At 33.6% G+C, this 11,535-nt stretch overlaps 1 pseudogene; it reads right to left on the bottom strand.

Moving 5' to 3' along the window:
* Positions 1 to 243: 243 nt before the first annotated feature.
* Positions 244 to 10,447, bottom strand: LOC104210592 (cytokinin dehydrogenase 3-like; annotated as a pseudogene).
* Positions 10,448 to 11,535: the final 1,088 nt, after the last annotated feature.

Below are 11,535 nucleotides of genomic sequence, written 5' to 3'. Positions count from 1 at the left end.
ATAATTTATTAACAATAAATTAAAGCTTACATTTTTCATTGTGTGTCCCTCGTGAGAAATATGTGTTTTGTCGAAATAATTTCTGTAGAAGAAAAAACAAGCATTCTATTATTTCCTTAATTTTTTTGGTTAGCTGGAATTAACGAAGATCATTAAAAGAATTTCTTCATTTGCTCAACCTCGTAAAATCAGAAGGATTTACTAAAAGTTGTGAAAAGCTAAGGCTCTACTTCATATATCATCTAAAAAATCAAAAAATATATCGATGCATCTAATATGCTAAGTAGCTCAATACATGTAATACATGCACGGAAAAAGAATTACCATCACAGTGTGGATTTGTCTTCTATCACTTTTATCCAATTTGTTTTACTAAAAAGAAGTAAAAGTAAAGATTCTCTGTCCTGGTGATAGAATCATCTTAGGATCAAACTGGATCTTCCTTTGTTGGAAAGTGTTCCACTTTTCACCAAAATGTTTCATCCAATCCTCCTTGGTTTTGTAATGTGGAAGGTACTGCTTGATCTTGAGGCCTTTTTTATTACAGTACTTTAGGATTTTTTCATTTAGGCCATCCAAAATCTCCCAGTCATCAAAACCACCCGAATACAGTAGCCCCACACAATAGAATATATCCTCCTCTTCTGGTATCACTGCTGACATTCTTTCATCCCACCTGTCAATTAAGTAATAGTTTCACTTTTATACATATATTTAAGACAATTATTAGGTCACTTAAAGAAATTATTATATGTAAATGTTCATAAACTCTAGATTAGTAACTTGATAAATAAGATAGGTTGCTTGCTACAAAATTTTAAAGAAAAGGGTCACACCCTAGAGAGTGTAATGTAGGTAGATTATCTTGATACACCACGCATCGTCACTGATTGATGAACCGGTGACCCGTATGTCACACTTTACCATTGCTCCAAAATTTCAGACCGGTTCTTGCTACAACACGTTAAAATATCTAATAATATAGTAAAAAGTATGTATAATTGTTTATACTATATATGTAAAGGAAGGTTTAGAAGTGAGTACTTATTCCTGCTTGTTGGGTAGACAAGGATGGGTCCAGTGGCCTTGTTTTGTCTAAGAATGATATCCACAAAGACACCAACATTGAAATCCATGATAGTGGACTTTGGTACAAAAAGATTGAGCCATGGATGAGGAACATCTCATAGACCTTTTGATTGCAGCTCTACCTCCCCACTTCTAACTCTATTGAGAAAATCCATAAAGGTTGCATCTCTTGTGAATATGAATCCAGGCATAAAGTTCAACCCTTCAAGTAATTTCTGCATTTCCTGCATAAAACATTAATAATTTCACTCTTGAAATCCGACTTCATCACATAAATTGGGACAAATGGAGTAAAAATGTTCATTGAAGATTTAGATTGTGTATTTTCAGTGTAGATACAATAGCAATATATTAATACCTCATCAATTGTGTTAGCACTTTGATCATCATAGTACTTGACCATTTCTAAGCAGTAGATAATGTCATTTTTTGATAACAAGGAAGCTATTTTGGTTTGATTAGAAGGTGAGAAAAAGGAAGATCTCCAGTTATTTGGAGGACTGTGATTCATCATCATGAGAGATCCTTCTACATAGTCCAGGCCCTCTATTGAGATGAGATGTTCTTGGTCTCTTGTGAATTTTGAGAAATCAGAATACATAATTCTCACCCATTTCACCTACATTACAACAAAAGAAAAATCACGTTTATAAATTATCTGCACCTAAAAAAACCCCAGAAATTAAATGAAAGATATTAGTACTAACTTAGAAAATCTATAATTGAAGAAGAACATATATATATATATATACACACACACACACTTACACTTACTCTAGTTGGTGCTTTCTCTAATAAAATTCTTGCCCTTGTTATGATTCCAAACTGCCCTAGATCTCCTAAAACTGCAAAAAACAGCTCTGAATTCGTGTGTTTGGAACAAGTCACAAATTCCCCTTTACCTGATCAACCAAACAATACACAAAAGTTGAAATCTTCAATGAATAATATTAACTAACATTACCTATATGCAATAATAGACTCTTCCGGGCTGAGTATGTCATTCTTATGTCTTGTTGACGAGTTCATACTAGGGAGGATTTAGCAATTGTACAATAGTTGCAACCATGATAGGGTCATAGTGAGATGCCAGTTTGAGGCTGAGCAGGTAAGGTGATCATGCGGGGTGGTCTACGGATGTGTGATCTTTATGATGTTTTTTAGAGAAGTTTTCTTTCTACCAGTGGGATATATGTGTTTCAATTCGAGTTCGAATCGCTTGAGAAAGTTCAAACGACTGTCACAAGGACGAATATTCGCTTAGCATATGATTTGGAGTATTTTATGACTGGTGCCACTTGAGCTTATGGAAGATTTAGTTGAATTATAGTGTAGGATTATTGCAATCGTGGAGTAAGGACATTCTCACGACCCAAATTGGAGGGTCATAACTAGCACCCGACCATACTTGTCGAGCACCAACGTACATTTTATCTAATCTTCCTTATTATCTTTAAGGGCCGACGAGATCAATATAAATGGTAGACGTGGATCATGAACAACCAACAATAAAAGATAATGGCATGAACATACATAACATGGGACGACAAGACTGTCAAGAAACTATATATAAGGTACGAGCTACCACGCTACCATGAAAGAATAAAAGATGTCATGGACAATTTCATTTATCCAAGTAGTAATAAATTAGCTTTTCCGAAGCTCTTAATTAATTTTGTACTACAAGATCTTTTGTCACACCATCCATATAGTGAATGTCTCCTTCATGGAGGAAATTATATCATACTAATTGTCAAGGTCAAAATCATCATAAGCAAAACCAGTTCTTGCTTTACTTTTGCCTTTAATAACTTTTTATAAGGCCTGACAAAATATTTTTTGTCGTACCACGTGTACGCGATCAATGACATATTCATGTAACCACACAGTAATATGCATTATCTTTCTTTCTCTCAAACCTCCCAAGAGGTGAGCTGTAGTATTTATCCAACCATGCATAAGCACATTCTTATGCATAATTTTTATTACATATATATTTCAACATTTACTTTCAGGAATAAGCCTGCATTTACAATGCATATCACAAGTCACATTCTCTTCAAGTGGACTATAATCATATGGACGTGCTTTATTATTTTCATACGACATTGATGGCAAACATCACCTTCACATTTTGAAGTAATATTTTGAGAACCCTTATTGTTCTCCTTTTTACAATTACCATAATGATGACTATTATTATTTTGATCTTTGGCACGCCCACGTATATTAGTCAACCACTTGTCTTCATTTAAACTTATTATGAACCTCTATCACATTCGCTTTAAGAATGGAGCAAATCAAGTGGGACAAGATCCATGTTTTTTCATAAAAAATACATTATTTTTCTTTAGTTATCATTATATCATCAATATGGTCCATTGGGACTCAAACCCAATGCCTTACCCATATAAAGGCGTTTTAGGCCCTAATACGTTGGGACTCAAACCCAACGTCTTACCTCATCATGTGCATCAAAACTTATATATGATGTTTTATTCTCATAATAGCGTGTTAAGCCTTAATATGCTGGAACTTGAACCCAATGTCTTATTCTCATGGTGCGTTGGGACTTGAACCCACCGTCTTACTCTTGTCTAATGTCATAATAGACCAAAATGCACTATGACTCACCCTTGAGCCTTTAAAAAGTATTACCACTTTGATTGGTCCATAATGATGTAGACGTAGATCTCTACCCGATCTTGTGTCCAAATATTCTTGATTTTATTTACAATGATACAAGTATGTAGTAATCTACATGCACTAGATTAATATTAATATGAATATGCAACAGCTATATAACATATGAATTTCACGAATGAACTAAAGGTTCCTTGGTTGCTTACGTATAAAGAATAAGGTTTGATCATAGTCAAATGTATACAACAAACATAATTGAAAACGTGCATGTAAACTCTTATTTCAAAGATTGATGCAAGTATAAATGAGCAGAACTCAACCCTAACCAATACTTTCATTGTTATTTTGTCAGATCTCTCCTTCTTAGGCATTAATTACCAATTTTAAAGCCCTGTTAGTTTCTAGTGAATTTTCTGTTTAGAAAGCTAAAATATAGCTTCCAAATATGATGATGTCGCACTACACAATTCTGAAAATTTTAACCACAATACCTACTATTAAAAAAAGATGTATGTATTTCAAACTAAAATAGAAAAACATGCGATATCATTTTCTAAGGTGTCTTGGCAAGAACTTATGAACAACTATCAAAATTAATATACTTGCCAACAATAGAGATGAACAATAACTTACAGAGATGTTCTTGAATAGATTGGCTATTCATGTAATGACAACGACCATAGGCATCATTTAGCAAAAGAAAGTATCTACTTACCTTTTTCTTTTCCTTGGATATGAAACGTGCTCACAGTATTTACTTACCTTGCCGCCAAATTGGTATTGGCCAATGCCATGGAAGTTAAAGAGCACCTACCATATAATCTTGATAGAAGATTACAAAATGAGCCCTTCATGCTGAAAACGTGTTACGAAACTTAGCTTAAAGTAATAAAACAAGAAAATAGACAAGAATGCCTAGAGTAATAGAGAAGAAATTCTTATTTCTTCCATGTATTTAAGTGTGTACAATATTACTTCTCATCCTCTATTTATAGTATTACATAGAGGTATACAAAAGAATGTCATAAACATAACATTAAACATTTGAGACATGGAGGAAGATCATGTGGAGGTTATGGAGGTATGAGAGTTACAATCATAACTCCATAAGTAATGAAGTAGTGGGAGTTATGGAGATAATGGAGAAGAATAGTGGGTATTACTCCTTTAGGGTTTATGGACATCCACCACTAGATAATTATTTATAACAATTTAGCAGTTTTACCTTAGCTAATAATAGTTCACATCATATTCTTAGACATTTAGACGCGCTCTTATAATTGGTTTGATTAACTCGATTCATACACATTTAATTGATTTAAGCTAACTAGCTTAACTTGAGTAGGCTAGAACTCGTAAATAATTATTAATCAGTCTTATGTGATATTTTGATCAAACTTGTCAATTTGTGAATAACTTCTTCCATTGACTTAGCTAATAGTATAAAATCGTGAGGGAAATTCCTCTAAACATTTGTTCCATCAATTCTAGTTTTTTAGAAGTTTCATTTGCTAATACGTATCCTTTATCTGTTAATACAATCTTTATTCGTTATTATGTGCATTCATATTTTATTAATATATACTTTTTTTCTAATTAATATGTTACATCGTTTCACATTTTCAATCATGTCATTCTTGATATTTGTAGACATGTAATTTTTGACCCACGCATTAGAATTACCCTTAATAGTCCTAGTATTTTTGTTTGAGCTTATTTCTATAGGATTTCATTTTATTATTAAATTTAATTCTATTTTTAAGGCACAAAATTAAAAAATACAAAAATAGTTTCATGTTTTATCTTATTTCTATTTTGTTTAGATTATTAATATTTTTATAGCAATATATTTTCGTTGTTACTATGATTTTCAATTTTATTTTTGAATATAACAATTTATATAAAAATGATATATAAAAAATATAGTTTCATAGTATGATATATTTTACTTTAATTAATTATAATTAATTTTAAATCATTTTTTTTTAAAAAGAAAGGTTCAAGTTTTATTTATTTAGGGATTTTAAAAGAGTTGAAATCCAAATTTGAAGCCTAATTTTGACCAGAGGAAGCCCAAATCAGCAGCCCCAATCCCCTAACCCATAACCCATCGGACCTGCCCCGTTTATACCTTAAATCTCAACCATCCATTTTCTCTCATCCAACGGCCCACCTTAATTCCCCTACACCCACATTAAACCCAACTTTAACCCTAAATCCCCAAACCCTAGCTCTCAAGACCATCCGCCACCCTCACCCATCTCTGCCCACCCAAACCCGCCAGAGACACCCCGAATCCGCTGGTCCCCTCCCCTGCTCCTCTCTCCTTCTTCCACGTCACACTCCGTACGAAGCTTCATCATTTCTACGCGTTTTCTTGCTCTCCAAGTTCGAATCGAATGAATGGGGGCCGTAGATTGAATGAATGTCAATCTAGACCCTCCATTTGTTCGATTTCGAACTATAAAAAGAGAGAAATCAGAGGAATTCGGGGGTTTTTTTTGGAGAGAATTTTCGAAGAAAAATCAGAGAAGAGAGAGTTCGGAAAACGAGAGGGCTAGAAAATATTAAAAAAAAAAGTATATTAGCCTCTGATTTGTTCAACAAGAATGGAGTTTAGTTAATGTCCGTTGACTGCTCGTGAGGTTCTTGTTCGTGGTTCCAAATCCATTTTCGTTGCTGTTTTGTCCTGCTACTGGTTCGCGATATTGCTGTTATTTTGCTGGAATTTGGAGTAAAAGCTTTGTATACGCCGAATCTTCTGTTCTATCGAAAGCTTAAGCTTCAACAGGTTCATTTTTGTCTTCCCTGTCGTGTGTGATTTTAGTTAGATTGGATCTTCGTCTGTTACTTGTGTTCTGTTTCATTTTCATGCTTCAGTGTCCATGTTTTCCAGTCTGTTTCCGCTTGGATATGTTGGATGACTTCTCTTAGCGTGCGATTCTGTTCTGCTCGTGCTGCTCGTATGTTGCTCATACTGTTCTGCTCTGTTTAGTCGATTGTTGTGTTCCGTCGTACTGCTCGTATGTTGGTTTGGCTGCTAGAAATAGGAATATAGTTTGTTCTTCGCTGTTTCATTGGAATTCTCTGATCTCACTGTTTGATTGGTTTAAGCATGCTCGGTTAGTGATAGTTGATCCGAATGGTTTTTTTTTCTATGCCTTGAATGCTTTTAACCGTTATTATGGTGTTGAAGTATTTCTTGAGTTAAGATATTCTCAATTTGAAACAGATGGTCTATTAGGCGTTGTAACTGTAAAATGAATTTGAATCAGCGACGTGTATTCTCGCGTCTTCCGTCTAGTTTTTTGATTTTCTAGTACGAGTGACTTAGTGTTAACCTATATAAATCATAACCGAGCTGTTGGAGTCATATGCATGTTTGTCAATGCCTTAATTGGTTGGCCTTCCTCTGAAAATAAATAATAACTTGTTCTTGTTTTCTTCTATTATTAGAATCTGATCATACGGCCTTAAGGAACTGAGAACAGGAAGGGTAAGTCAAGGAACTGAAATGATCTGATTGGAAAGTTTAATAGGCTGTTAACAAGTCCATTCGTGGCTTCACTGAGTCTTTTCTGACTTCCTTCTGAATTTTGTCTCGTTTGGTTGTCGATGTATCTAGCTTGATGTGTTTGAAGTATTTCTTTGGTTCAAGTTATGATTGAAAGTTTGCTTTGTAAATGAGCGTTATGTGGAATTAAAATGAGACGAAGAGATCTTTTTAGTTTAAAATTAATCCTTCATGCAGTAGTAATGTTACTTCTAGTAGATTAGAAAGTATTTTCAGTCCCAGGAGATTAAGGAGTGTGCTGCCATATGAATCATCTTAGTATTTTGTTGGGGTAACTTGATAAATGTTGGAGTAAAAAAGACGTGGATCGATTATTTTGTGTGATTAAATTATGAGCCTTTCGGGATGGGGCCGCAGCAAAGTTGAGGATTTAATAAGGACTCGGGGTGTTGGGAAGTCTTTAATGGCTCTTCCGATGCTTCTGATCCATTTTACCATTATTAGTTGTTTCAACTTTCCTTCATTTTGTCTCTTCAGTTGTTTTGAATGCTTTCTGCTGTGTCGTTTTGTTGGATCCATATTAATGCTTGCTTGATGATTTGGCCGGGGAGTTGGGATCTTAAAGAAAACAGAATTGAAATTTAGAGAACATGTTCACTATTTTATTTTATTGTTCTAATCGCTAGTAGCATGCTTAGGCCGACCACACTTGGGTAAGCAAGCCTTAGGAATTTTGTTAGTTTCGAGGCGAGAGGTCGTTCCCTTAGTTAAATTTATCCGAGGAATGCCCCGAAGGACTTGTATATATTTTATTCCGGGAATGCCCCGTAGTACTTATATTTGGAGGCCAAAAGTAGAGCTTGCAGTATTTTATTTTTATTTTTATTTTTCTTTTATTAGGTGGCGACTCTGAGTTAATCCTTTTGAACACACAATTTTGTCACTTTTCAAATTGAAAACCTTTTTCAAGCTTTTACTAAATCGTTTTATTATTTTAAGAGGGTTTAGTAAGGTTTGGTTAAAAAGGGGGTGTGACAATATTTTCCAGACACTTTTCTCATCTAATTTTAGACGCATTTTTATTATATTACTAGTCTCTCGGCACGTGCGTTGTACGTGTATACCACGTCATATAATACATGATTTAGTAAAATATTCCTTTTGGTAAAATAGAAAAAAAATTAATAGCAAATTACATTTCCCCTTGAGCAACTAATCTATAAAGGAAACCAATAGAAAATGTACATTAACGCTGACTCGAACAAATAGTGTTAGGGAGAAATTAAGCTACAAAAGAAATCTATTAGAAAATATGTACTAAGTTTGGATTTAAAAGCAACAAATTAAGTCTCATTAGCTTTATATCAAAAGTAAAGTTTGATATGTGCAGGAAACATATACATTATCAATTTCGGTATTTTTTGAATGGTGTGGTTGATTGGTTTATTATCTTTTATTTTTTTAAAGAAATTTCATAGGCATTTTTAACAAAATCTCATGATAAAGTAATAGTTGATCAAACCTACATTTTGAAATTAGAAATTGCATAATTACATTAACTTATCTAGCTATATAGTAAATCAAATGAACAGTTTTTATGAGAGCTTTTGTACTTTTAACTTATCTTTCATTTGTTAATAGTTTATCTTTTTTCATATTTTGTACTCTTTTCGGGCAATAACTCCATTATCGAGTAAAACATTTTAGTATGCACAATGTTTACTAAATGAGTTAAAATTTCTTTGAATGAAACAATGCTAAAGATCTCACGTCAAAACGATTCATCATCTATGTACTAATTACACTAAACAATAAATATTCTATCAAAGAGTAATTTTTTTCAATATTTTTTGTTTCTTCAGTTGTTAGTTGGCTTTACTATAATATATGAGACACATAACACTACTCTATAAGCGCTCCTTTCTCAACGTAAACCTTTAGGGTTGTAAATAATAATGAGAATATGGTTGACCTCACATTCCATGATTTACGTATAAATTTCAATATATGTTATTATGTATACGAAACAGTACAAGAGCATAATTTAATATTAATATGTAATTCACAATGGGACATGCATGTGTAGCATGAATACGAGCATCTAAGATGGAAATATTTTTATTTTGGAAAAACTCACCAAACCGAGAAAAACTTAACCACTCCAGATTCTGCCTGGGCAAAAGAGTTTACTGCCGAACCATGAAAATGAATTCTTAATAGCGAAAATCAAGCACATTTGAAAACCAATTGGCGGAATATGGAATCATCAACCCCCATGATGTACCTAAACTCAAATTACCAGCCCCTTCTTTCTATGGAAAGCAATAAATTAATCGAAAGATAATAATAAAAGTCTAGTCGAAGGCCTGATTCATTGAAGAATTTTGTCAAACACTTATAGAGCAAAGCGAAACAGAAAAATAAAAGATGATATTAAAACTCATCTTTAAAACAAAATATAAAACTTTAGATTATCTGTTCCAATCTCAACAATTATACAAAATTTTTAATCAGAAAACGCATATACCATAGGTATTTCCTTTAAAATAGACAAACCCATTTCACCTAAATTTTGTTCAATCATTTTCAACATAACTTTTCTTATTTTCCTATCAAACAAATTCTATCTTTCAAGAAAATTCAAAGGATATCAACAAAACCCCATATATGCAAATAAATTGGAAATTACAACAACAAAAAACCCAGTATATCCCACAAATAAATTGGGAATTAACAATGAATACTTTTCCCATAATAAAGATGTAATATAAGAAGGGTAAAGATCGGACCTTTGTGCCACCATCAAAATAATTGGGTCGACAAACTTAGCATAAATAATTCAAAGGCAGCTTAGATTCCCACACAAAATCAGCAGAAGAAGCGTCCCTAAAACACGATTTAGCATTGAGATTTTACAGATCTCTTGGTGATAAAACCTTGGGAGGAAAGTGACTGACCTTCGATTAACCGGTGATGTCGAAAGTAGCAGCAAAATCGATCAATTTAAGATAAAACGAAATCTGAAGATGAAGCAGAGAAAAAAAATAATCTGCCTTTGTTCATCCTCTTTCTTGCTGACATATATGCAGCGGGGAGTTCTCACATCACACCACCCGTCAAGTTGCTCTACACGTGTAGTTTTCAGCAAAATTTTTGTAAAAGACCAAAGTAGCCCTTGGTAAGCAGGCATGACGACCCCGACATGCTTCCCAAGCGGCTTCTATATATACTAGTGTAGAATGGCCCGTGCTGAGCCCGGGCCCAAACTTATGTTGTTTTATAAAAAGAGTGCATAAATTTTTATGAGATGTGTAAGTTTTTTGTTATTAGAGATATAGTTTGAGAAACTCAATTAGAGGGGGTCTTGTATATGGATTAAAACGCTATTATCCTGGAATTCTCTCTGCAAAAATAAATTTTACTTAATTGTAATAGTTCACTTGAGCCATTACATTTCAACTTCCAAAAGCAGATTTGTTAGCTTAAGTAACTTGTGGTGTATAAATATATTTGGGAGCCAATTCATTTATCTGCTAATCTTTTATTAAAAAAAATTTCATTCACTTTCGACGATCTTTCTTAGGCTGTCTGGGTATAGAAAACTGAACTTTGAGCTTTTGCACTTGCCATTTATTAACTCTGTTCATTATCATTACTTTCAGAAAACAGAACTGTCAAGATAATTGGAAGTCCATTGTGCTTACACCAACAAAAAGTTGCTTCTGTACTGTGTGACTTCTCCCTGGTTTCCTTTGTTGGTAAACCTTATGAGCTCTTATATTTCCTGCAATCCCTGTCCATAAAAATTCGAGGGAACATACTTGATGTTTTTGATTTACAATATCTTGAATTATTTCTGCCCAAGAGTGTCAAGAATTTAAAGTTACAGCCAACAACGGAACACTTCTCTATCCACTGGATAGATAAGCTCAGAGGTGTCCCTTGGTCCAAATTGCAAAGCTTATCTCTTGTCTTGGACGTTATGTTAGATAACCTTTTAATCACAGTTGTGAATTTCCTTCCACTTATGGTAGAGTCGAATTGAAGAAGGACCTCCCACTGGTCAAGTTGGCCGAGTTTTGTTCTCTACTTTGTACTTAGTTTGTCTAAAATACAACTTCACTGTGATGTACGTTATGCTTATTTGCAGCCTGAATTGTAATGTTACGATTATCTTGCTTTATCATTCTCTGTTGTATAAACCCTTTAAATTGCAATGGATATTATCTTGTTAAAAAGGATCTCTTCTCAACTTTCAAGAGAAATGCGTTAGCTTATTTGCAGTCTGT

This window comes from Nicotiana sylvestris, chromosome 5 (assembly GCF_000393655.2).
Source record: "Nicotiana sylvestris chromosome 5, ASM39365v2, whole genome shotgun sequence".
NCBI classification, from domain to species: domain Eukaryota; kingdom Viridiplantae; phylum Streptophyta; class Magnoliopsida; order Solanales; family Solanaceae; genus Nicotiana; species Nicotiana sylvestris.
The sequence above is the reverse complement of the archived record's forward strand: the minus strand, read 5'-3'. Positions and strand labels throughout refer to the sequence as shown.